The following is a 27,622-nucleotide window of genomic DNA, read 5'->3' as shown; positions in this document are numbered from 1 at the left end:
TTTACTGAAGTCGGTCCCACACACCGTGGTCTTCCAGGACGACATCTTGGTCACAGGTCGGAACACAGTCGAGTATCTGCAGAACCTGGAGCAGGTTCTTAGTCGACTCAACCGCGTGGGGCTCAGGTTAAAACGCTCGAAGTGCGTTTACCTGGTGCCTGAAGTGGAGTTCTTGGGAAGGAGGATCGCGGCGGACGGCATCAGGCCCACCAACGCGATGACGGAGGTAATCGAGAACGCACCGAGGCCACAGAACGTGATGGAACTGCGGTCGTTTCTGAGACTCTTGAACTACTTTGGTAAATTCTGACCTGGACTCAGCTGTAAGTTTTCTCAAAATTCAAAGATTCCCCCCATGCTTGAAGAAACCCAAAGGAAGGATCATTTTTGGACTCTTTTAAAACTAATTTTGCAATTTTAAAAGGTGCATGTTGGGTATGTGAGGAAAAGGCTGCAAGACCAGGGGTGGGTTCAACCTCTGAAAAGCCAGTTTGGATATTGGAGCTAATCAAGCTGTCTGGGGATATTGGAGCTAATCAAATTGTCTGGGGAACTGTTTACCCTCAAACCTGCCCCCGAGAAGACATTAACATTTCAACAATCGACCCAAGGAAGTACAGTCTCAATCCAAGCACAGAACCCATCCAACACATGCAAATCACCTTTCCAGCCTGCATAGAAAGGCAGACAACTCAACACCAACTTTAACAATTACGACTCAAAACAAAAGATAATTTCAACAATTGACACATTTTTAATGGAATTACCATTAACGAGCCAACCAAAATTAATGAGCCCGCCAAAACTTAAACAAAGAACCGGGCTTGATTTGGCGCGTAGATTAGGAGGCCTCTCAAGGTATAATTGAGGCCCTGTTTTACAGTCAGGAGGTCATCACAGGTTACCACAGATCATCACAGCCAAGGCAGAAGAAGTCAGTCTTCGGTGACCTCGGACATCATCGGACACATCGCGGCAACAAGAGCCTCACGAAACTATCAACAAACCATTACCAACAACCAACTTGGTAATATTGAGCCCCTTGACCGACAGATTTCGACCAGAACCAACTCGGAAGAAAACCGGAGATTTGAACGTTTTCCACTCTACAATCTGTTCCTGACCTACAAACGGGTAAAACTTTACCGAAAGTAACCCCAAACCCTACCTCTGCAACCGAAAAGTGGGTATTTACCCTATAGATCCAAAACGCGCCCGACCGCATCAGCGGACACAACCCAACTGAAGGAAACGCAGCAAGAAGTCCTCTACTACGTTCGGGGTAAGGCAAGCAGAACTACAAAACCCAGCGAACCCCGAAACCGCGAAACAGCCCTAAGTGTAAAAGGAAGGATTGGTGAGCATTATTCATAGAAACATAGAAACATAGAAAATAGGTGTAGGAGTAGGCCATTCGGCCCTTCTAGCCTGCACAGCCATTCAATGAGTTCATGGCTGAACATGCAACTTCAGTACCCCATTCCTGCTTTCTTGCCATACCCCTTGATCCCCCTAGTAGTAAGGACTTCATCTAGCTCCTTTTTGAATATATTTAGTGAATTGGCCTCAACAACTTTCTGTGGTAGAGAATTCCACAGGTTCACCACTCTCTGGGTGAAGAGGTTTCTCCTCATCTCAATCCTAAATGGCTTCCCCCTTATCCTTACACTGTGACCCCTGGTTCTGGACTTCCCCAACATTGGGAACATTCTTCCTGCATCTAACCTGTCTAAACCCATCAGAATTTTAAACGTTTCTATGAGGTCCCCTCTCATTCTTCTGAACTCCAGTGAATACAAGCTCAGTTGATCCAGTCTTTCTTGATAGGTCAGTCCCGCCATCCCAGGAATCAGTCTGGTGAACCTTCGCTGCACTCCCTCAATAGCAAGAATGTCCTTCCTCAGGTTAGGAGACCAAAACTGTACACAATACTCCAGCTGTGGCCTCACCAAGGCCCTGTACAACTGTAGCAACACCTCCCTGCCCCTGTACTCAAATCCCCTCGCTATGAAGGCCAACATGCCATTTGCTTTCTTAACCGCCTGCTGTACCTGCATGCCAACCTTCAATGACTGATGTACCATGACACCCAGGTCTCGTTGCACCTCCCCTTTTCCTAATCTGTCACCATTCAGATAATAGTCTGTCTCTCTGTTTTTACCACCAAAGTGGATAACCTCACATTTATCCATATTATACTTCATCTGCCATGCATTTGCCCACTCACCTAACCTATCCAAGTCACTCTGCAGCCTCATAGCATCCTCCTTGCAGCTCACACTGCCAGCCAACTTAGTGTCATCTGCAAATTTGGAGATACTACATTTAATCCCCTCGTCTAAATCATTAATGTACTGTGTAAACAGCTGGGGCCCCAGCACAGAACCTTGCGGTACCCCACTAGTCACTGCCTGCCATTCTGAAAAGTACCCATTTACTCCTACTCTTTGCTTCCTGTCTGACAACCAGTTCTCAATCCACGTCAGCACACTACCCCCAATCCCATGTGCTTTAACTTTGCACATTAATCTCTTGTGTGGGACCTTGTCGAAAGCCTTCTGAAAGTCCAAATATACCACATCAACTGGTTCTGTTGCCCTAGAGTCTAACTTAGCTAGAGATAGGGAGTTGGAGGTGGGAGGTGTTCTTCTGCTGTATCTCTTCTTGTGTGTGTATTAAAGTGTTCCCCATTTTGAGATTGTAAGATTTGACAATACATTAAATATTGTATTTTTCTTTCTTGAATAAAATCAAAGTTTCTTGCACCAAAACCAGTTGTCTGCTGCACTTTGTCACATCCCTAAATGAATCCAAAGTCTAGAATCAAGGGAAGTGAACCTGACCCCCACACCACCCCCTACATAATGGCGACCGCGGCAGGACTTTGGTATAAAGGATGTGATGCACAGCATACTGTTTTGGAGGAAAAAACTAAGATGGAAGAAAGGATTTCCTCTTATGTGCACAAGAAAGTATATGCCACTAAGAAATGGGTGCTCGGTCTGTTGCGTGCTGAGCATCCGGGAGACGCTGCAGCCCAGTGGACTGCGAGCAAGGATCGTAAGGAACCCGTGGAGAAGGCAATCTGGTTGGTCTGCAACAGGTCAAGCTTTTAGATAGAAGCATCGAGGCACTGCAAGCAGAGCTGAGGGAATGTGAGGAACAATCTCAAGCAAGGACTGTGGCAGGGGAAAGGTTATGGGTAGAACAAAACCAACTGAGACAAGGGAAAATGCAGCTGATGGAAAGATACAGTAACAGACAGGATTACTTTTAGTGCCAGGTCACTGAAGCTAAGAATAATGAACTGGTATTGCGGGAAGAGAACGCCCGCCTTATCCTTCAAGTAAAAGAGCAAGAGGAGAGGTTAAGAGATGTCCAGGCAGCTCACAAGGTAGCCAGCACTAGCGGGTTTGAGTTGGGAGACCACGGCCCCTGCCAGCAACAAATCAAAAATTTGAACCTTGCTCTGTCCAAGGCCAAGGCATGGTATGCCTAATAAGCCTGGGTGCAGCCTGGGTGGACCTGGAGGAGAAGGGGAAAACTGTTCAACCACTACCTGTGGCACCGGGGTTGGACCCGGTTCGGCAGCAGGAGGGATGAACGAGTTGAGAGGTGGGCAGGGATTGCAGACCACCATCACCTGTGGCACCGGGTTTTAGCACGGTTTGGCAGCAGGGAGAGGTGGGCGAGCCAAGGCAATGTGCCCGGTCTGGCAACAAAAGTTTGGTCTGCCCAACGGTGGTGGGGGTCAGGGGCCCTTCGAAAGTCACTTCGTGGTTCCCCACACTATCCAACAGCTTAGGGCTATGATAAGCCACCTGAGTAAGTTCACTCAAAATGGGGATCCCCTCAGTCCACTTCACTGAAGTGGAACAGGCCGGGGGCATCAACGGTTATGACAACTCCGAAATGGCAAAAATGCTCCTATTCTCCCTAGACAGTAGAGTGTACCAGTCTCTCTCTGTGGAAAGCAAGAGAGGGAAAAGTACGTACGCTACTGTCAAGGAAGAATTCTTGGAAGTTATGGGCCTAAATGAAGGGAGTCCCTTCTCCCGAGTGGAGAAGACGATGCAACAGGTAGGGTAAACTCCACAAGCTTTCGCAGACAGACTGTGGCCCAACTATGAGAGTGCCTGTAGTGGAACCCTCGCCCGGGGTCACTTGACCCGGGATGAGAGGGCCCACTGGTTCCGGAGCCTGGTGGCAAACAGTTTGACATGGGTGAAGGCCAAAGCCGAGCTGTAGTTCGATCCTAGGGATCCCAACGCCACCGAGGAGTCAGTGATTACGCAACTAACCTGAGAGACGGAGGAAAACCCACCCAAGGGGAGGGTACATGAATTAAGGCCCCACCAAGCAAAGAGGGAATGGCACCAGGAAGGGGGTATCTCTTCTGACACCAAGCGTAACTGCTTTGGGTGCGGGAAAAATGGGCATTGTAGGAACCCTTGGAAGGATAACGTAGGATTGTAGGAACCCTTGGAAGGATAACGTAGCTAAGGAACCCCCATCACCTGCCCAAAAGGCCGGACCCGGACCCGGAGCGCAGAACTCTCCCTCTTCCTTCGCGGACTTCGTGGCCGCGCTCCAGTCCGTATTGGGCGGCCCAGGGAAGGTAGCTACGGCCATCGGGAGGGAAACCCCATTCGCCCCGCCAAATCCCGACCCATGACTAGAACCGGCACCGCCTGTGTACCTGTGTCCCCTTGAATACGATGCACACAAGAGATCGTGCGTTAAGATGGAGGTGGAGAAGGTGACAGGGATCTATCTGCTAGATACTGGAGCTTCAAGCACCATTGTATATGCAGATAACCCAGCCACCTCACCTCTATCTAATGGGGTCCTGTACAGTCTAGTGGGTCTCACAGGGAACAAACAGGCTGGGTCGTTCTCCATCCCGCTACCATTGGAGGCAGTGAACCGTCCTCAGGACAGGGATCCTCAGCCAGCAGCCTCCGACTGTGGAAGGCCCACAGGAGACGTTGCAGACTCACAGACCGTACAGATGGGGGCGGTGAATTGTATTACTGGAGGGGCTATCCCCCTAATTGTTAGGGACTCAGATGCACCCCCAGTAGCCGGAGCCCTAAGAAGGACTCCCCGTACACCACGGCCAAAGACACCGTAGTCACCAGCACCCTAGTTTCAGTGGTTCAGTCCCGGGAGGGTTGCAGCCCGTAAAAGAATGCCCAAGGTCAAGGATCATTCTAGGGATAGGGATCCCCGCCTGCAGCCTCCAACTGTGAGGGACTCACAGGGGAGGTAGTGGCGGACCAGCCACCAAATGAGGGTCCCCAGCCGGCAGCCTCCGGCTGTGCGGAACCCACAGGAGAGGTAGCGGTGGGCCAAGAGAACGACAAGGGTCCCCAGCCTGCGGCCTCAGGCTGCACGGAACCCACAGGGCAGGACATAGACTCAGCAGCTACACAGGAGGGGCCATTCCCCCGATCATCTGGGACTCAGGGAAACCCCTAGTTACATTAAGAAGAACTCTCCGGATCCTGCGGTACAGGCCACCTTACACTCAGGCGTACAAGCGGCCAAAGGACCGGAAAAAGCATGGGGCAAGCAGGACCTAGCTTGGCCACCCACATGCATACATAGATCCCCTGTTCAGGCTCCCACCACTTGTTCCAACATACATTCACTCCTCCCCGTGTCCCCGTGATGGTGCGGTTAGTATCGTTACTGAGTCGTTCCCAGTCAGCTACCTGGCTCCCACCATTACTGCTGGAGGTGGTACACCAGGCGTGAAGGAGGTCGCCGCCTACTTCCACGAAGGAAGTTGGCCAGGATGGCTGTGGTCCAATTCTACCCGATACTCCAGCAGGCCGGGTACACCTACGGGGAGGCCTCCATCCTATGCCCCAGAGTACAGGTCGTTGCAGCACGGGTCAGTGTCACTGAGGGGAAACGTGTGTGTCTCACATGTAAAGGATAGATTCCCCTGGATAGGTGGTGGTGGCTCAGGAAGCTGAGCAAGGACACGGGGGACCATACAGCCGACTGGGAACGACTGGGGAATGACACCTACCGGACGATCACTGGGACCCAGGGTGGAATGAGTGTGTGTTGGGATAAGTGGTGGGAGTCTGAACAGGGGATCTATGTATGCATGTGTGGTCAGAGAGGGTCTATCCCGCAGGCATATCCAATGTGTTTGCCAGGCAGTGGCAGGATGACGGGCAGGGGATGGGCTGAGATCAGAGCTTGGAATCATGTGTGATCCCACAACCCCCGATCCCAGTCAAGGCCACAGAACTCGTAGCACGCACCAGGAAGCCCCTGCCCATGACCCCGACAGTACGGACAGTGATAGAGAGGTGTCCTACCACCACCAAGGGACCAGGGAATGGGTTAGTGTTAGTACCGACCGAAAAGGTATTATACCAGGGGGTACACTTTACAGTAGCTTCAGTCATCTTAAACCTTACAGAAGTACACTTACCTGCATGGTGCTCGAAGGAGACAGAGCAGCTATACCAGGCCCTACTCAGAGAAATGTTCAGGAAATTTTACAAATTAGATTTTGGCAATGTAGACAAAGCAGAATTATACACTCTATACGCTGGGAACACTATGGGCACAGGGAGAAAAAGGAGGGGAACCTGGAATGACATTTTCATGGCATATAATACAGGATCCTCTGTGATAAATAGTATGGATGATATGGAACTACAAATGCAAATAAATGGTCTAAAAAACCAACTACAGAAGATCCTAAGGGAAGAGAACACAATGGTAGGCTCAGAGCTACACGAGCACCAGGCTATGACAGTCCATTTAAAGGAGATTTTTGCTGAGCTGAAAAGACATGCAAAAACAGTAAATGCACTATATGGGGGGACAGGAATGCCTCGGATCAGGCTGCAAGGAAAGGGGTGTGTGTGAGCTGTACGGGGCATAGTTGCTGGGCGAGGGCCACAGCGACCTGGAGGATTTAAAGCAAGGTTTAGTCCCCTCCTGGATCAGCAACAAGCACCTCGCAGCCCTCCACCCGTTTAGTAATTCGCTAAGCCCGTGTCAGCTCCGTCTAGCTTCTGAAGCCTACCCTGTCTCAGTAGATTGTGGGCGGTCCAACCATACCATCATAAGGATACTTGTAAGGATGTTGGTTATGGGTGGGACAGTCCAACCCGCGCTGGTGTACAGGGTGGAGAATATTGGGATCATTCAAGGAGGTGCCCACGTTCGTTTCACAGCGGTCCCACCCTATGTCATAAAGTGGGAGCACACTATGACAGGTACTGACCTCTCCGGGTGCCGGAGCCGGGACGCACACGTAATACTGTGCCCCAGCACTTGAATGCCTACTCCAGACCACAATGCAGGTTTAAAGCTGCTGGCACACAGCCTATCAACTGTACCATGGACGTAATGGCACAAGACCAAGTTCCTCCACAGGTAACATATATAGGAGGTGGGACATATAGTGTCACCACAAATGCACCCCACTACCAGCATGGACAGCACATCTGGTGTCCGGTAAGTGACAGCAGTTTCTGCTTTAAACCCGAGGCAGAAGTTCAAGTGGCCCAGGAAAGGATTGTCCCCATTCCTGAACCCTCCATTGTTCACCTCACTGTAAGTGACAACATAACAAATCTGCAATACTATGTCGCACATTTTGGTTACAAAATCCCCCCTCTACCCGAACATCTTACCGCCCCACTGAAAGCTGTAGAAGTATCACAAAAACATTTCTATACTCTAGAACAAAAAACAGTCGAGATAGGGGGTGAGATTTTGGAGATCACAGTTCCAGCCTGGTGGGATATTTTCAGGAATATAGAGGTCCCTGCCGGGATCAGAATAGGTTCCCATGTTTTAGTTATCTGCCAGCTCGCGATTATCTTTTATCTATGGTGTACTACCTGCAGGGTGAGGGGCAGAGGTCGTCGGTCCCAGCACAGAGGGTGCTGGATGAGCCCGAGCTGAACTTAAGGATTACATCAGGGAGGGAAACACAAAATATGATAGGACGCTGCAGAAAAATCGCAGTCACCAGGTGAGGTCCGGTTTAGATTCCACCTGCTGTAAAAACGCAGAGGTCAAGTGTTAAAAAGTTTGTTCTATGTATGTTTTACTGTGTATTTTTGTGAAACTGGAGTAATGGAGGGGCGTTGGACCCCCTCTATGCTGTAATGTAACTTATGACTGAATTTACCTGTAAATAGCAATACATTTCAAAGGAGAATGTACGTTTGGGTTTATCTGGGTAAATTACAGGGGAAGTTTGGCTCTCGGGAATCAGGAATTTTGCTTACTCAGCATGACACTCTAGCATGTAGAGTATCACGGGGGGACTGTAAGTTTTCTCAAAATTCAAAGATTCCCCTCATGCTTGAAGAAACCCTAAGGAAGGATCATTTTTGGACTCTTTTAAAATGAACTTTGGGATTTTAAAAGGTGCATGTTGGGTCTGTGAGGAAAAGGCTGCAAGACCAGGGGTGGGTTCAACCTCTGAAAAGCCAGTTTGGATTTTGGAGCTAATCAAGCTGTCTGGGGATATTGGAGCTAATCAAATTGTCTGGGGAACTGTTTACCCTCAAACCTGTCCCCTAGAAGACATTAACATTTCAACAATCAACTCAACGAAGTAGAGTCTCAGTCCAAGCACAGAACATAGCCAACACATGCAAATCACCTTTCCAGCCTGCATAGAAAGCTCGGACCTAGGCAGACAACTCAACACCAGAAACTAACTTTAACAATTACGACTCAAAACCAAAGATAATTTCAACAATTGACACATTTTTAATGGAATTACCATTAACGAGCCCACCAAAACTAACGAGCCTGCCAAAACTTAAACAAAGAACCGGGCTTGATTTGGCGCGTAGATTAGGAGGCCTCTCAAAGTATAATTGAGGCCCTGTTTTACAGTCAGGAGGTCATCACAGGTTACCACAGATCATCACAGCCAAGGCAGAAGAAGTCAGTCTTCAGTGACCCCAGACATCATCGGACACATCGCAGCAACAAGAGCCTCACGAAACTATCAACAAACCATTACCAATAATCAACTTGGTAATATTGAGCCCCTTGACCGACAGATTTCGACCAGAACCAACTCGGAAGAAAACCGGAAATTTGAACGTTTTCCACTCTACAATCTGTTCCTGACCTACAAACGGGTAAAACTTTACCTAAAGTAACCCCAAACCCTACCTCTGCAAGAGAAACGTGGGTACTTACCCTATAGATCCAAAACGCGCCCTACCGCATCAGCGGACACAACCCAACTGTAGGAAATGCAGCAAGAAGTCTTCTACTATGTTCGGGGTATGGCAAGCAGAACCTACAAAACCCAGCGAACCCTGAAACCACAAAACAGCCCTAACTGTAAAAGGAAGGATTGGTGAGCATTATCCCTGTTCCCCCAGAGTCTAACTTAGCTAGAGATAAGGAGTGGGAGGTGGGAGGTGTTCTTCTGCTGTATCTCTTCTTGTGTGTGTATTAAAGTGTTCCCCATTTTGAGATTGTAAGATTTGACAATACATTGAATATTGTATTTTTCTTTCTTGAATAAAATCAAAGTTTCTTGCACCAAAACCAGTTGTCTGCTGCACTTTGTCACATCCCTAAATAAACCCAAAGTCTAGAATCGAGGGAGTGGGAGCGATTCGAACCGCTCAGAAGGCCAGAAGTGAACATGATCCACACACCACCCCCTACACGCACACTGCTAGAACCACTGCATGTCTTACTACGAAAAGGAAGCGAATGGGTTTGGGGCAAAATCCAAGAAAATGCCTTTGTAAAAGCGAGAACATTTTTATGCTCAAACAAATTGCTTGTGTTGTATGATCCATTTAAGCGTTTGGTACTAGCATGTGATGCATCGTCATATGGCGTCGAGTGTGTATTGCAACAAGCTAATGATTTCAGCAAACTGCAACCGGTTGCTTATGCATCCAGGAGTCTGTTTAAGGCTGAGAGAGCCTACAGCATGATTGAGAAAGGAGCGTTATCGTGTGTCTATGGGGTAAATTCATCAATACCTGTTTGTGCTAAAATTCGAATTGGAAACTGACCATAAGCCACTTATATCCCTGTTTTCCGAGAGTAAAGGGATAAATACGAATGCATCAGCCCGCATCCAGAGATGGGCGCTCACGTTGTCCGCATACAACTATGCCATCCGCCACAGGCCAGGCACAGAAAACTGCACCGAAGCTCGCAGTAGGCTGCTATTGCCCACCACGGGGGTGGAAATGGCAAAACCTGCATGTAAAGTCCTGACCCTGCAGTACAGACTTACACGAGGCACATGCTGGAGTCAAGGTCACTCTGGACCTGCACCTTTATTTCACAGCTCTCGAGTGCCACACTTGTCTGAGACCTGCCTTTATATACCTGTGTGGAACAGGTATGCAGTGTATCCTGCAAGTGCACCTCTGGTGGTAAAGTATGCTTGTGGTTACAGGTCATATCTAGTTACAGTCATGTATAGCATAGTAAGATACAGTTATATACAGTAGTGTGAGATACATGACATCACCCTCCCCGAAGGTCTTATTGTCTTTATAGATTCAGTCTCTCAGGTGGTCTACGTCTCGCGTGGAGCGTCTTAGTTGTGGTTCAGTTGTTTGCCTTGGTGCCTGTTTTTCTTTTGGTGTGATTGCTGGTATCTCACCTGGGCTGTCTGTTTCATTCACTATGATTGCTGGTATCTCGCCTGGGTTGTCTGTTGAGACTGCCCTTTCCTCAGGTTGTTCCCCCTGTCTGTCCACCAGATGTGGTGTGAGTTCCACATTGTAGTCTGTCTCTGGTTCTGCAGTGTTGTTGGTGAATCTACTTTTTACTTGGTCTACATGCCTCCGGCAGGTTTAGCCATTGTCCATTTGTACCACCAGTAGCCTGTTTCTTTCCTTGCCTGTTACTGTCCCTGCAAGCCATTTGGGACCCCTGCCATAGTTTAGCACAACCACTTTGTCCCCTATCTCATTCCACCTCCCCCTCGAATTTCGGTCATGGTACTCAGTTAGCTTCCGGCGCTTTGCCTCTACAATTTCATGCATGTCTGGGAGGATTAACGAGAGCCTAGTCTTTAAGGTCCATTTCATCAATGGTTGCGCGGAGAGAACCCCAGTCAACAAATGCCGACGAGATCTGTATGCCAGCAGCAGTCGCGACAGGTGGCTCTGCAGTGTGGGACCTTGGATTTTTAACATGCCTTGTTTAACGATTTGCACTGATCGCTCTGCCTGGCCATTGGAGGCCAGCTTGAACGGTGCCGTCTTAACGTGATTTATGCCATGGTCAACTATAAAATCTTGAAATTCTGCACTGGTGAAGCACGGACCATTATCACTGACCAATATGTCAGGAATTCCGTGCATTGCAAACACGGTTCTGAGGCTCTCCACAGTGGTGGAGGTGGTGCTCGAGTTTAAAATGGTGCACTCGATCCACTTTGAAAATGCATCGACGACTACGAGAAACAGTTTGCCCATGAATGGGCCCGCATAGTCTACATGCACCAGCGACCACGGTTTGGTGGGCCAGGGCCAGGGTCTTAGGGGGGCCTCCCTGGGGGCATTACTGAGTTGGGCACAAATGGTGCACCGCCGGATGCAGAGCTCCAAGTCCGCGTCAATGCCAGGCCACCAGACGTGGGATCTGGCTATGGTCTTCATAAGGACGATCCCCGGGTGCTCGTGGTGGAGCTCCCGGACAAACGCCTCTCTGCCTCGCAAGGGCATAACTACTCGACTGCCCCACGTCAGGCAGTCTGCCTGTAGTGAGAGTTCATGCATGCGCCTATGGAAAGGTTTGATCTCCTCGGGGCAGGCATCACGAGCCTCTGCCCAGTCACCAGTTAAAACACATCTTTTGATTAAGGATAACATGGGGTTGCTGGTCATCCTGGCTCTGATTTGGCGAGCCATCATGGGCGAACCTGTGGATTCAAAGGCATTGATTGCCATGACCATCTCACAGTCCTGTTCGTCGGACCCTTCCGTGGTCGCCAGGGGTAGCCTGCTAAGCGCGTCGGCACAGTTGTCTGTGCCTGGTCTGTGCCTTATTGTGTAGTTGTAAGACGCCAGCATTAGTGCCCACCGCTGAATGCATGCCGAGGCGTGGGCGTTTATTGCCTTGCACTCGGATAACAGGGTCGTGAGGGGTTTGTGGTCGGTTTCTAAAGCGAACTTGGCCCCGAAAAGGTATTGGTGCATCTTTTTGACACCGTACACGCATGCGAGCGCCTCCTTCTCAACCATACCGTACCCGCGCTCCGCCCGCGAAAGTGACCTGGAGGCATAAGCAATGGGTTGTAATTTACCCGCATCATTGACATGCTGTAAAACGCACCCGACCCCGTACGCTGACGCATCACATGTAAGAACTAGCTTTTGACCTGGGTCAAAAAAGGCTAAAACACTGTTAGAACATAGAAGGTTGTGTGCCTTATTGAAGGCGCATTCTTGGGCGTCCCCCCAAAACCAATCACACCCCTTTCTGAGTAGCATGTGGAGAGGCTCCAGCAGCATGCTCAAGTTCTGCATAAAGTTCCCAAAGTAATTGAGTAGCCCGAGAAAGGCGCGCAGTTCCGAGACATTCCGGGGCCTGGGTGCCAGGCGAATTGCTTCTGTTTTGGACTCTGTTGGGCGATTCCATCAGCGGCAATCCTTCTGCCCAAAAATTCAACCTCGGGCGCGAGAAACAGACACTTGGATTTCTTAACTCTGAGGCCTACCCGATCCAATCGACTTCGTACTTCCTCCAAATTGTGGAGATGGGAGTCGGTGTCCCTGCCCGTGATAAGTATGTCATCTTGAAACACAACCGTCCCCGGGATGGACTTGAGCAGACTCTCCACGTTGCGCTGGAATATAGCAGTTGCTGACCTGATGCCGAATGGACATCGATTGTACATAAAGAGGCCTCGATGTGTGTTGATGGTGGTGAGTAGCTTAGACTCTTCGGTCAGTTCTTGCGTCATATACGCAGATGTGAGGTCAAGTTTTGAGAAAAGTTTTCCTCCAGCCAATGTGGCAAATAGATCCTCCGCTCTGGGCAGCAAGTATTGGTCCTGTACGGAGACTCTGTTTATGGTAGACTTGTAATCCCCACAGATTCATATGGATCCATCAGGCTTCATGACGGGGACGATGGGACTTGCCCAGTCGCTAAATTCCATGGGTGAGATAATGCCTTCCCGCAGAAGCCGGTCCAGTTCGTGTTCAATCTTTCCCCTCATCACATAAGGCACAGCTCTAGCCTTGTGATGGACTGGTCTGGCATCCTGTGTGATGTAGATTTTAACTTTAGCCCCTTTGAAGGTGCCCACACCTGGCTGAAAGAGATGTGCAAAACGACTTAGAACTGTTGAGCAGGAGGTCCGTTCCTCTGACGACATGGCGTGAACATCATCCCATTTCCAATTTAGTTTTGCCAGCCAGCTTCTCCCCAACAGTGCTGGGAGATCTCCGGGGACAATCCACAGGGGAAGTCGGTTCACCGTCCCTTTGTGTGTGACTGAGAGCAAGGCGCTGTCAAGGACTGGGACGATTTCTTTGGTATAGGTCCTTAGTTTGGTGTCGATCCTTGTGAGTTTTGGTCTGTTGCTTTTGTGCGGCCACAGCTGTTCAAATTGTTGGACGCTCATGAGAGATTGACTAGCTCTCGTGTCCAGTTCCATGTTGACGGGTATCCCGTTGAGTAGGACCCTCATCATTATTGGAGGTGTTTTGTTATAAGAACAGTGGACATTGATCGTGTTGACCTGCTGTACATCTGTGGTCCGGGCACTGTCCCCACCGTCTTCTGGTCTGCTTTCCGACCCTTCCGATTCGTATACCAGCTGAGCTGCTGTTTTTCTGCACATGCGAGCCAGATGCCCTGTATAGTTGCAGTTTCTGCAAACAGCATGCTGAAATCGACACCCCCTTGTTGAATGCCTTCCCCCACATCTCCAGCACAGACCGCTTCCATTGTTTCCGAAGGATGAGCTGCGCCTGGCTGATCTCTCTTGAGCTTCTCTCAGTCTGTAGTTGATTGCTCACATTGTGGGTTGATGAGGTGTGAACGGCCGTTCATGTGGCCCTTGATGGCTTCTGGCGCCACTACCTACTGTTGAAGACCTACTCTCCTGCCTTTGTCTGTGTGTGGCGGTAGCGGCTTATTTCACGCTGTGAACCCCTTGTTCCGATGTTTTGTTAGTTGTCGTACCCGCAGTATAGATCAACCTCGTTTCTTCTTCTCCTGCCAAGAATGTCTGTGCGACCAGTGCTGCTGCCTCTAGGGTCAAGTTCTTGGTCTCTATAAGCTTTCAGAATATGCCTGCGTGGCCTATTCCTTCAATAAAAAAGTATCTCAGTACTTCTCTCCTTAGTTCATCAGAGAACTCACATAAACTAGCCAGCCTCCGAAGTTCCGCCACAAAGTCGGGTATGCTCTGGCCCACACAGCATCTGTAGTTGTAGAACCTGTGTCTGGCCAAGTGTAGGCTGCTCGCTGGCTTCAGGTGGTCTCTCACCAGTGTGCTCAACTCCTCAAACGACTTGCTTGCTGGTTTCTCGGGTGCCAGCAGGTCCTTCATTAAGGTATGTTTTTGAGCCACAGCTGGTCAAGAGATGGGCTCTACGCTTGTCTGCCGTATCATCGCCCAACCAGCCTTTGGTTACAAAGCTTTGCTGGAGCCTTTCTATAAAGTCCTCCCAATTGTCTCCAGCATTGTATTTCTCATCTGAGCCGTTGGTAGCCATTTTGTGGATTCTGTGATCCCGTAACTCGTCGCCATTGTAAAGTCCTGACCCTGCAGTACAGATTTACACAAGGCACATGCTGAAGTCAAGGTCACTCTGGACCTGCACCTTTATTTCACTGCTCTCCAGTGCCACACTTGCCTGAGACCTGCCTTTATATACCTGTGTCTCCTGCAAGTGCACCCCTGGTGGTAAAGTATGCTTGTGGTTACAGGTCACATCTAGTTACAGTCATGTATAACATGGTAAGATATAGTTATATGCAACAGTGTGAGATACATGACACTGCAGATCTAGCCATGGTTATGGAAGCATTTGAAAGTGAGCAATCATCCGTCACTGCCTGGTAGATCAAAACTTGGATAAGCCAGGACCCCTTATTATCTCTAGTCAAAAGCTGTGTGCTTCACGGGAGCTGGTCCAGTGTCCCAGTGGAAATGCAGGAAGCGATAAAGCCGTTCCAGCGGTGCAAAGATGAAATGTCTATTCAGGCAGACTGCCTTCTGTGGGGCCATCGAGTAGTGCCCCCAAGAAGAGCAGAGACACCTTCATTAATGACCTCCACAGTACCCACCCAGACATCGTAATGATGAAAGCGATAGCTAGATCCCACGTGTGATGGCCCGGTATCGATGCGGACTTAGAGTCCTACCTTCACAGATGTAATACATGCTCGCAGTTAAGCAATGTACCCAGGGAGGCGCCGCTACGTTTATGGTCTTGGCCCTCCAAACCGTGGTCGAGAGTACACGTCGACTATACAGGCCCGTTCTTGGGTAAAATGTTCCTTGTGGTTGTAGACGCATACTCCAAGTGGATTGAATGTGAGATAATGTCGGCTAGCACGTCCGCTGCCACTACTGAAAGCCTGCGGGCCATGTTTGCCAGACATGGCCTACCGATGTCCTGGTGAGTGACAACGGGCCGTGTTTTACCAGTGCCGAGTTCAAAGAATTCATGACCCATAACGAGATCAAACATGTCACATCTGCCCCGTTTAAACCAGCGTCCAATGGTCAGGCTTGAAGAGAGTAACTGAAGGCTCACTGCAGTCTCACCTATCCCAAGTCCTGCTTAGCTACCACGCGAGACCCCACTCACTCACTGGGATCCCACCTGATGAACTGCTCATGAAAAGAGCACTTAAGACAAGGCTCTTGTTGGTTCACCCTGATCTACATGAACAGCTACACGAGAGCAGGCAGCTTCAACAAAGTGCATACCATGATAGCGCAAATGTGTCTCGCGAGATTGAAATCAATGATCCTGTATTTGTATTAAATTATAGACAAGGTCCCAAGTGGCTTCCCGGCACTGTCGTGGCCAAAGAGGGGAGCAGGGTGTTTCGGGTCAAACTTTCAAATGGACTCATTCACCGGAACCACTTGGACCAAATCAAACTTAGCTTCACGGACCATCCTGAACAACCCACCTTGGACCCTACCTTTTTTGATTCCCCCAACATACACACCAGTGGCAACTGGCACCATGGTTGACCACGAAGCAGAACCCATCATCCACAGCAGCCCAGCAGGGCCCAACACACCAAGCAGCCCAGCAAGGCCAGCTGCACAGCAGCCCAGCGAGGGCCCAACAAATGATTCAACAACACCAACTTTCACACCGAGACAATCAACCAGGGCAAGAAGGGCCCCAGAGTGACTCACATTGTAAATAGTTACACTATTGTCTTTGGGGGCGAGTATTGTTATATATGTAAACTTGTATTTACTCTGTACAGTCACCAGAGGGCTCATCCCCTGGAGTCCCAAGGGATCCTGTAATCCCTTGGGAGCACAGATATTTAAGGAGGCTTCACAGGTTGGAGAGGCACTCTGGAGACCTGCAATAAAAGACTAAGGTCACACTTTACTTTGAGCTCACAGTGTTCAGTCTGACTCTTTCTCCATACAGTACAGCCCCGATATCCCATTTCTCAGTACCTTTACCATCCAAGTTAATGTGACCTCCCCTCATCCAGAACAATCCCTTATCCAGAACAGGCCAGGTCCCGAGGATTGCGGATAAGGGAGGTTCAACCTGTATTGCATATTGTGTAGGATGGGCGTTTGCAAAATAAACTTTCATCAATAATATAGGGCTGTATTTTTGTTTTTTTGTGTTTTCGAGCCTTTCTGGGCACAAAAATCTAGAGCCGGGATAACGTTAACGCCAGAACGAGGAACATTCACCGAATGAAAGTTTAAGAGCGTTAGCGTTAACTAACAGGCAAAGAAATCTCATAATCGCCATGATGGTCTGCCTCAGACCCTGCCACTCACCGACATTGAGGAGAAAGTGGCAGGACTCATCGGGGTCACAGGTCAGGCAGCTGCAACTGCGGGTGCTGAACCCCTCTCGGATACTGAGGGTAAGTCCTGCACACTCCACTCTCTGGGCTGGGTTGGGGCAATGCGATGCAGTGCCTCTGGACTACGTTGGGGCAATGTCCTGCACACTCCCTGGGATAGGTTGGGGCAATGTCCTGCAGTGCCTCTGGATCTGGTTGGTGCAATGTCCTGCGGTATCTCTGGACAAGTATAATGGAGTAGCGGCGGTCCTTCAAATGAACCTGCGCTAAGTGCCCTTCCTCATGTCACCCTGCCCCCTGACTCCTCCCCTGCTGCTAACCACTCGTCTATTGCTTTCTACTTCCAGATGACCAGCCACAGGCACGGCATCATTCAAGGGACTCCTCCACATCAGGCCATCATCTGGAGGAGGAGGCGGAGGGGGAGGAAGAGGATGATACGGATGAGCCGACTCCGGTGCAGCATCCGACAACCCCTGCTCCTCTGGGGACGACATTATGTTCTCGGGGTTCGAGGATTGCGAGGCTCCGGGGACCAGTGGCATACAGCAATGCAGTGCTGGGGTTGAATCCCGCAGGCCATCTCTCCGGAGGGTGAGTCAGCAAACTCGGTCTGCTGACAGACAGGCAGGCGTGGACTGGACATGATGGGAATGTCCAGGGAGTGCATCTTCATCAGCCGTCAGCTCCTTGATGTTTTGGGAAGAAGTCCTGTGAGCATTGACAGTTTGAAAGCGACTATTACAGAGGTAGGGTCGCAGATTGTTAGTGCGAGCTGTGATACCAGCGAGGCCATCGATGGCCTCACAATGCTGGTGGCCTCCAGCAGTGACACTGGAGTCCCAGGGAGCGTGGCGCGATCCCTTGCAGAATATGGCGCATCACAGGCACAAGCTCTGCTATCGCTTGGGCAGGTGATGCAGTCCATGCCTGCCTCCATACTCTCTGCATTCCCCACTGTCACACGGGGAAGTGACGGTTCCGAAGCAGGCCAGCAAGGTGCTCTGGTTGCTAGGAGCCAGCACCGTTGGTGACAGAGTGGTTCGAGGGATATGGGAGATGGTGTCATTCCTCCGTATGACACCATTCCATCTCTCCCCACTCAGTCGCCAACCAAGCATCAGGGACGGTTGTCACACAAACCACCTGTGACTGGCGACGCACGATGAAGGGGCTAGCCAGTCAGAAGCCGGGCCTTCTACTCCACGAGCTGGTCCAGTACGTCCCCAGATGCCATCTCCATTGTCTCTCCCCCAACACAGCAGCACTCTGGCAGCCTTACTGCATGCCCTGGTGCCACTTTGATTAGGAGCAGCAGGCAAGGAAGGGGGATGAAGGGAAGGGGGGCAAAAGGCAGTGGGAAAAAGTAGTGGGGCAGGATTTGATTTAATTATCTCACTGCTGGATTATGTTCTTGATACTGGATTATGTTATTATTATGTTCTTGAAGTATCACATTGCTGGATGCAGCTCATTATATTATTGTATTTAAGTTTCACCATGAAGGTTAAAAAGGTTACAATGTCACAATGTTCAATAAATTTTTTCTTCACCTTAACCATGACTGCGTAGTGTCTGATTTGCAGAATAAGTGGGGGATCATGGTGGGATAGAGTGGACAGGCAACGCTCAAACCTGCCGTTCACTCTGCAAGCAAAGCGTTCAATTATGAACTACCGACATTAGGCTTTTGCAGCGGAAAATCTCCACGATGCCTCCCCTGTGGTTGTGATGGTGATGGTAGTGACATAGGTTCCTCGCTAGACTCCTCTTTCTCACCTTCCTCCTCCTCCCCCCCCTCTCTCCTGAGATGGTCCTGCAATCCCCATTGGTAATTCCTGTCCCCTCATGATGGCTACGTTGTGCAGCATGAAGCACACCACAATGAATTCAGAGACCTGCTGAGGGGAGTATTGTAGGCAGCCTCCAGAATGGTCCAAGCATCAGAAGTACTGCTTGAGCACTCCAATTGTCTGTTCAACGAGATTGCTGCATGGCTCTCATTATAGCGATGCTCGGCTTCTGTCTGAGGGTTCCAAAGAGGGGTCATGAGCCAGGTGGTGAGGCCGTGACCTTTGTCCCTGATCAGCCAGCTCTGGCCTTGTGCTTGATGCTGGAACAGGCCTGAGACAATGCTCTCACGCAAGATGAAGACATCATAGGAACATAGAAAATAGGTGCAGGAGTAGGCCATTCGGCCCTTCGAGCCTGCACCACCATTCAATAAGATCATGGCTAATCATTCACCTCAGTACCCCTTTCCTGCTTTCTCTTCATAATCCTTTCTCTTTAGCCGTAAGGGCCCTATCTAACTCCCCCTTGAATATATCCAATGAACTGGCATCAACAACTCTCTGCGGTAGGGAATTCCACAGGTTAACAACTCTCTGAGTGAAGAAGTTTCTCCTCATCTCAGTCCTAAATGGCTTACCCCTTATCCTTAGACTATGTCCCCTGGTTCTGGACTTCCCCAACATCGGGAACATTCTTCCTGCATCGAACCTTTCCAGGCCCGTCAGAATTTTATATGTTTCCATGAGATATCATGGATGCTCCCTGGATATTGGGCATTGACTGCCATGATGCACTGACTATGGTCACAGATGATCTGTACATTCAGGGAGTGGAATCCCTTTCGGTTTTGGAAACCTCTGGATTCTGTAAAGGTGCTCGCAGGGCGATGTGTGTAGTCAACGGCACCCTGAACCTTAGGGAAGCCAGCAAATTGTCCAAAACCTGTAGCCCTCTCATTCTGGGCCTCCTTGGTCATTGGGGAGTTTATGAAGTCCATCCTGTGTGTGTACAGTGCAGTAGTCACCTGGCGAATGCAGCAATGTATAACGTACTGCGAGATGAAGCATATGTCCCCCGCTGATGCCTAGAAGGAGCCGGAGGCATAGAAGGCAAGTGCCACAGTCAGCTTCACCTCGATGGGCAGTGCAGGCCTCTTGCCGCTGGTCGGCTGTAGGTATGCCTGGAGGAGCTGCTATATCTCTGTGACCACCTCCTTTCTGAAGCGCAGCTTTCGAATGCACTGCACATCAGAAATGTGTAGGTAGGACTGATGTTTCCTATAATCCTGTGGGGGGTAAAGCCTCCTTCCCATACATCTGCAACCTCTTTGATTATGTTGCAAATGATCAACAATAAGCCTTCTTCCAGCTTGAAGCTGTATGGCAACAGCAGCCAGGATGAATGGCTCCCGACCCAGCATGGCCCCCATCTTTTAAAATGTCCTTAAATTTCCTTTAAAACAAATTAGAAACTCACATGAAACTTCACAATGTAAAGCATGCAGTAACACAGCATTCTTCTCACAAACTCTTATTCACTCACAACTGTGACTTCTTCCTTCTCTTTCAACATGGTGCCGTTAGGACCTGGTGTGCCCTGGGTCTGTCTGGTTTTTCTGGGCGGGTCCTCGGCAGACGCTAAATCGAGTGAAATGCTCCAAAGTTCCGCCTGGGGCGTTAGCGCAGCGTTGCACGACGATTTACCTCATCCCAATGGTCAAGACAGCGGTGGGGCGGTAAGTTTTAATGCCGCCGCTAAACCTCTAGCAAAAGTTCTGCCCGGGCGCAAAATCTTGTGTGTCTCGTTTGACGCCCCAACAAAATCATTTTTGTGTCCCACCAAGGTGCTAAATGGGGCGCTAATTAACCGAAAATCCAGCCCATAGCTTTTTAAATGTTTTCATTTTAATTGCTATTGTAATAAGTTTCAAATAATGCCACTAAATAAATCCCATCATCAATATAAATGTCAAGTTTTTGGTGCAAAGCTTTACCAATTTGACCTAAGGACTAGAGACACTGCTGTTGACAACACATCAATAAACAACCTTATTTTACTAATATTGAACAGGGAAGTGATTTTAGCAGGGTTAATGATGGAGCACAAACTGAATCATATCGAAGATAGTTAGATGGTTTGGATAATTATCATGCAAGTAAATTGTGTGCAGTCAAATTCTATTAACAGCAAAAAGATCAGGGAAGAGAAAAGAAAAGGTAACATTGTGTCATTGTTGTTCGTATAACTCAGATTAACTCGGGTAACCTTATGTCCTGCAGCAAATACTGGTAGTCACTGAGTAGGCATTATTAGAGTTTGATTTGTGAAAGATAATACTTTTCCTTTTCTGATAAAATGATGCCTTACATTGTGTTCTGCACAGACAGTATAGCACTGCAGGCAACATGTTTTTATCAAATGCTTTAATAATCGACACCAAACTTAACCCAAAACACATAAAATTAATGTATTTATATCTTAATCTTTAATGCACCTCACCCCTTCAAAATGTGGCTTTTTTTGTATTACCATACACATTCTGCCTGCTCAGTTAGTTATAATTCCGTTCACACTGCTCTCTTCAAGCATGAGAGCACTCCATCCTAGAAATATAAAATTAATGCAAAACAGGTCGTCTTGACATACATCAATGAATACAGATAAGAAGTAACATTTTCAAACCATTAGAACAGATGAAGAATTTAATTCTAGCCTTATTGCTTTGGCTTGTAAAAGCAACAAGACAAATATAATTTCTGGAGCGATAGCTTATATGTTATATGTAGCTTTATCTGACTGACACTGTTTATGATAATGAAGTACTTGCTGTGTTTCTGGAACAGTCTGGACAAAAGAGACTTCCACAATGATCATCTCCTTGAAAAATAGTCACCTAATTTTAAAATGGAGCTGAAACAAAATGGACAAGATCAGCATATCAGAATAGTAACAGGTATGATAGTGTAGTGGTTCTGTTACTGAGTTAGTACTCTAGAGGCCTGGACTAATAATCCAGTTCAATGAACTCAAATCCCACCATGGCAGTTTAAAAATTCTGAAATTAAAAATCTGGTATCTGTACCTGTAAAAATGAGCATGAAGCTTATTGTAAAAGTCTAAGTGGTTCACTAATGTCCTTTAGGGGAGGAAACCTGCTGTCCTTACCTGGCCTGTACTATATGTGACTCCAGTCTGACAACCAAAGTGGTTGACACTTAATTGCCCTTTCAAATCAATTAGCAAGTCACTCAGTTGGCCCACCACCACCTTCTCAGGGAAACAAAGTTGATTGACCAGATAAATGCCAGTCTTGCCAGCAATGCCCACATCCCAAAAATGGTGCAGCAGTATAGATTAGCCATTATGAGCACAATATGAGAATCCCTGTTGGATCCAATTGCACACATGCAATTGTTTTTTTTAATTAATTCATGGGATGTGGGTGAAGCTGGCAAGGCCAGAATTTATTGCGTATCCCTAATTGCCCTTGAGAAAGTGGTGGTGAGCCATCTTATTGAACTGCTGCAGTCCGTGTAGTGAAGATACTCCCATAGTGTTTTAGGGAGTGAGTTCCAGGATTTTGATCCAGTGATGATGAAAGAACAGCGATATATTTCCAAGTCAGGATGGTGTGTGACTTGGCGGGGAACTTGGAGGGGATGGTGCTGCAGTGCATCTTGTAGATGGTACACACTACAGACACGGTGCGCCGGTGATGGAGGGAGTGAATGTTTAAGGTGGTGGATGGCATGGCAATCAAGTGGGCTGCTTTGTCCTGGATGGTGTTGAGCTTCTTGAGTGTTGTTGGAGCTGCACTCATCCAGGCAAATGGAGAGTATTCCATCACACTCCTGATTTGTGTCTCTTAGATGGTGGAAAGAGTATGGGAAGTCAGGAGGTGAGTCACTCACCACAGAATACCCAGCCTCTGATCTGCTCTTGAAGCCATAATATTTATGTGGCTAGTCTAGTTAAGTTTTTTGGTCAATGGTGACTCCCACTGGCTCACTTGTTTAATATATTGCACCACGATCTAGTGGCATCCTCAACTACTCTAGGACTGAAATATTTTGTGATTGCCTAACAAGTTGTGTGGGAGTAGCCACTTGGTGACTTTCATGTGCAAAATCATCTTCATTAAGTTATGCTAGACTGCAACAGAATAGTTTTGGAAGATTTAATTAAAGGAAATTAAAATGCTTATGTTTTAAAGTGCTAAACCATCAAACAAAATCATTGATAAAAGGTACATGTGAAGCCTTCATTGGTGCTGAAGTAAACATTTCTACATTGCAATTGGTATTTCAGATACTATCCAAAAAGCCCTCAGGAAAAATACTAGAATCCTCTGTGAATGGAGTGTTACTGTCGTGAGACTTTTATTCCAATTAGGGGTATTTATTATCTTCATTGTAAAAGAATAGCAGGCTATCTTTTTTTCCTACTCAGACGAAGGGATAAAAATGTCAAACAAGGAACATTTTCTTGCAAGCAAGCAGTGGCAGTACGGAACAGAGCACAGTAACAAGCAACTGCAAAGCTTGTTACCGAAGCATCACCCAGTTAAATCATTTCAAACCCTTCAGCCCTGGGAATGTCAACTCGGTCACATTTACTCCAGCCAGCTGCAGTCACTTGCTGCGATAAAGCCAAAGCCGTGACAAGCTTTCAATTTGTGCATTTTTAATTTGTACATAATTGCAAATGAACAAATACTCTATGATTTTGTATGTTTCATCAATGATTTTGTCAGTGTTAGCAATTATAACAGCTCCACTGCTGGCTTAGTGCGTTAATGCAGTACCTGGTGTGGTTCTGAACCGTGCAGACTAGGAGGATGCCAAGTCTCATCTATTCCGAGTTAGATGATCTTGATCGGGATAGCATTAGGGCAGCAACACTTGGTTTCAGCATCCTTAGACCAGGGACAGCCAAAATCAGCCTCAGCTGATCACTACTCCGTGACCCTTGTTGGCAAATAAGTGTGCAGACATCAGGTGAGGACAGGACTGTTCTCAAATGTGACACCTCTTATAGTTAAATAACCAGTTGATGCTGAAGGATAAACCTTCTGAGCTGATGCTCCTGGCACAGAACCTCCCTCGTTAGGAGATCACGTTGGACAATCAAGCGAGGAAGTCAGTGCACAAAATGGGCATGTTGACTATCGTGCTTGTTATCTAAACTGCCCTCCCATCAAGCAAGGCTCCACACTGGCAGCACTGACGTGTAATCATGGCTAGGACTCAATATAGCAGGATTCAAAGAAGGACACAAAAATACAGCTGAGAAAGAGCGAAGAGCTGACAATAATTATTCACATATACAACTGAAAAATGCAATGCACTTAGCTCTCAAACATTCTGGCTGTAATTTTCTGTACCTGGGTGGGTCAGGTGCGGGCGGTCAGCGTTGTTCCTTCCATCCCGCTGCAGAAATCGACTTTGTGCTAATGGGGCCTATGAAGCCCGCCCTGCACGTAACCTGACCCAGTTAAATGGTGTGGGTCTGATGATGTCATCCATGACGGATTTTCTGCCGATATATTTAAAGGAGCTATGGCCACATTGCAATTGAAGGTTCATCTAGGAATATGCAGGCAGCACTGGAGGTTGTCATTGCTCCAAACAATAGGAGAGATGGCTGCACAGAGGCAGAGGGCTGCACCCAGGTACCTTTTGGAGGGAGTCAGAGAACGTAGGGAGATCCTCTTCCCTTCCAATGGGTGGAAGAGACCTCTCCAGCAGACAAACTGGTTCCAAACTGCAGAGGAAGTCAACAGCAGGGATGTGTTCAGAAGGACCTGGGAGCAGTGTAGAAAATGTTTCAATGATCTCATTAGATCTGGTAAGATGAGTACAAAGCCACACTCAACTTCATCCTGCTGTGCCTGTCATCACATCTCCATCACTCTGTCTATTCAACCCTACTCTTGCACATCCTTACTCACATCAACATACCTTGCACATACACCCATCCCTCTCTCTCTATCTACATTTTCACATCCCCATCTCACTAGCCACCCCTCACATTCCGCCTCATCAAAATGCAATCATACCAACTAACAACAGTTAGTTGGGGAGGTCACTTGGCATTGCCACCCCAATCCATCATAGTCTCCCTCTAAAGATGGAACCCATCCATTCCTTACACTCATTCCATCACTCTCACTCTACCTTCTCTTCTTTCCCTTCTTGCAGAAGAAGAGAGCACACAATAAGAGAGAGCGAGTGAGAGAACTGGAGGTGGTCTTCCATCATTTGTAATCCTCACAATAGCAGAAGAAGCTGCGTTAAAAGTCTAGGGAGTGGCCAAGCAGCTGGAGGTGGGAGACTAAGAGAGGGGGACATCTCAGCAACTGGGTGACAGAATTACATATCATATCATACAATACAATCAAGCAGAGCCAACATGGTTTTATGAAAGGGAACTCATGTTTGACAAATTTGCTCGAGTTCTTTGTGGATGTAACGATCAGGGTGGATAAAGGGGAACCAGTAGATGTGGTGTAGTTGGATTTCCAGAAGGCCTTCGGTAAGATGCCACATAAAAGGTTACTGCACAAGATAAGAGCTCACGTGGTTGGGAGTAATATATTAGCATGGATAGAGGATTGGCTAACTAACAGAAAACAGAGAGTCGGGATAAATGGGTCATTTTCAGGTTGGCAAACTGTAACTAGCGGGGTACCACAGGGGTCAGTGCTGGGGCTTCAATTATTTACAATCTATATTAATGACTTGGATGAAGGGACCAAGTGTAATGTAGCCAAATTTGCTGATGATACAAAGATAGGTGGGAAAGCAGGTTGGAAAGAGGAAGCAAAGAATCTGCAAATAGATAGGTAGAATAGATAGGTTAAATAAATGGGAAAAAATTTGGCGGATGGAGTATAATGTGGGAAAATGTGAGGTTATCCTCTTTAGTAGGAAAAATAAAAAAGCAAATAATTATTTAAATTGAGAGAGACTACAAAATGCTGCAGTACAGAGGGATCAGGGGGTCCTTGTACATGAAACAAAGAAAGTTAACATGCAGGTACAGCAAGTCATTAGGAAGACAAATGAAATGCTGTCCTTTATTGCAAGGGGGGTGCAATATAAAAGTAGAGAATTCTTGCTACAACTGTACAGGGCATTGGTGAGACCACACCTACTTAGAGTTCTGGATACAGTTTGGTCTTCTTATTTAAGGAGGGACATACTTGCATTGGAGACACTTCAGAGAAGGTTCACTAGGTTGATTCCTGAGATGAAGGGGTTATCTTCTGAAGAAAGGTTGAACAGGTTGGGCCTATATTCATTGGAGTTTAGAAGAATGATAGGTGATCTTATTGAAACGTATAAGATTCTGTGGGGGCTTGACAGGGTAGATGCAGAGAGGATGTTTCCTCTCATGGGGAAATCTAGAACTAGGGTGCATAGTTTCAGAATAAGGGATCACACATTTAAAACGGAGTTGAGGAGGAATTTCTTCTCTTAGAGGGTCGTGAATCTTTGGAATTCTCTACCCCAGAGAACTGCGGAGGCTGGGTCATTGAATATATTTAAGATGGAGATAGGCAGATCTTTGAGCGATAGGGGAGTCAAGGGTGATGAGGAGCGAGCAGGAAAGTGGAGTTGAGGCCAAAATCAGATCAGTCATGATCTTATTGAATGGTGGAGCAGCTCGAGGGGCCAAATGGCCGACTCTTACTCCTATTTTTGATGTTTTTATGTTCTAACTTAATGGCATACATCAGTTTCTCATATGGGGACTGATGTGATCAGCCACTGAACGGTCATCTTGTGCACAATGGTATCTGTACTCATTCTTCAAATGGCATATCTAACTGATCTCTTTACTCTCCCACAGGTCCATCAAGAGTGCTCCCCGCCCACACAACTGTCCAGGAGGAAAAGCAAGACGAGTCCGAGGTGGAGCCTCCAGACTCTGAGGGCACAGATTGTGTTGACAGGGACAGCAGTGGTGACTCCTCACTGGAGGGCGCAGAATGCTCTCAGCACTGCTCAACTGCATACAGATGCTGAGCCTCGGGGGCCATCTAGAAATAGGGTGATCCTAGAGGTGTAGGAAGATGTACAGGAGGCTCTGACAGGTTTTGCGAGCGCGATGTCTGCAAATGTTTAAAGAATGGAGGAGACTATCTCCAACTTGAGCACCACCATGTCGCAGACGATGGTGACTGCAGGCACTTCCATGGATAGGATAGCCACCTGCATGGAACAGCTAATGTGCCACTCACAGACACACATGGGTCTCTATGGAGAATAGATGGCTATCTATGGAGCATAAATGGCAGAGGCTAGGAGGGATGTCAGCGTAGATGTTGGTCCTCGTGGCCCCACTGATGTTCAGCTCCTTGCTAGCAAGGAAGTGCAGGTGACCCATGGGAGGGATAACAGTGAGAGGGAAGAGGGAAGTGTGGGCTCCTCTTAAAATGTTTACATTTCTCCCCCGTTGCTACCCCCTCAATCAGAGCTCCTCGGATCGCAGTCAGAGGAGGAGCAAACTTTGGTGGGGCCATCACAGGCTCCAATACCCAGAGGACATCTGCCAAGATGTCTAAGTAGTCGCAGCAGGAACGAGGGCTATCTTTGCTGAAACCGACCTCTGGCTTCAGCACAGGTAGTCTGTCTCTACCTCTGTTGTTGCCACAGGGGTAGCACCACGTAGAAGCATGTGGAAGGGAAAGCTGACACACAAGTAGATTCACAAGGATAGCCATTTGGATGTTTTAGTCAATGTTAATGGCAAGTTTCTGTTTACGTATTGTCAACCATTAAAATCTTTATTT

Source organism: Pristiophorus japonicus, chromosome 7 (assembly GCF_044704955.1).
Source record: "Pristiophorus japonicus isolate sPriJap1 chromosome 7, sPriJap1.hap1, whole genome shotgun sequence".
In the NCBI taxonomy this organism is placed as follows: domain Eukaryota; kingdom Metazoa; phylum Chordata; class Chondrichthyes; family Pristiophoridae; genus Pristiophorus; species Pristiophorus japonicus.
This window is presented reverse-complemented; position numbering follows the sequence as displayed.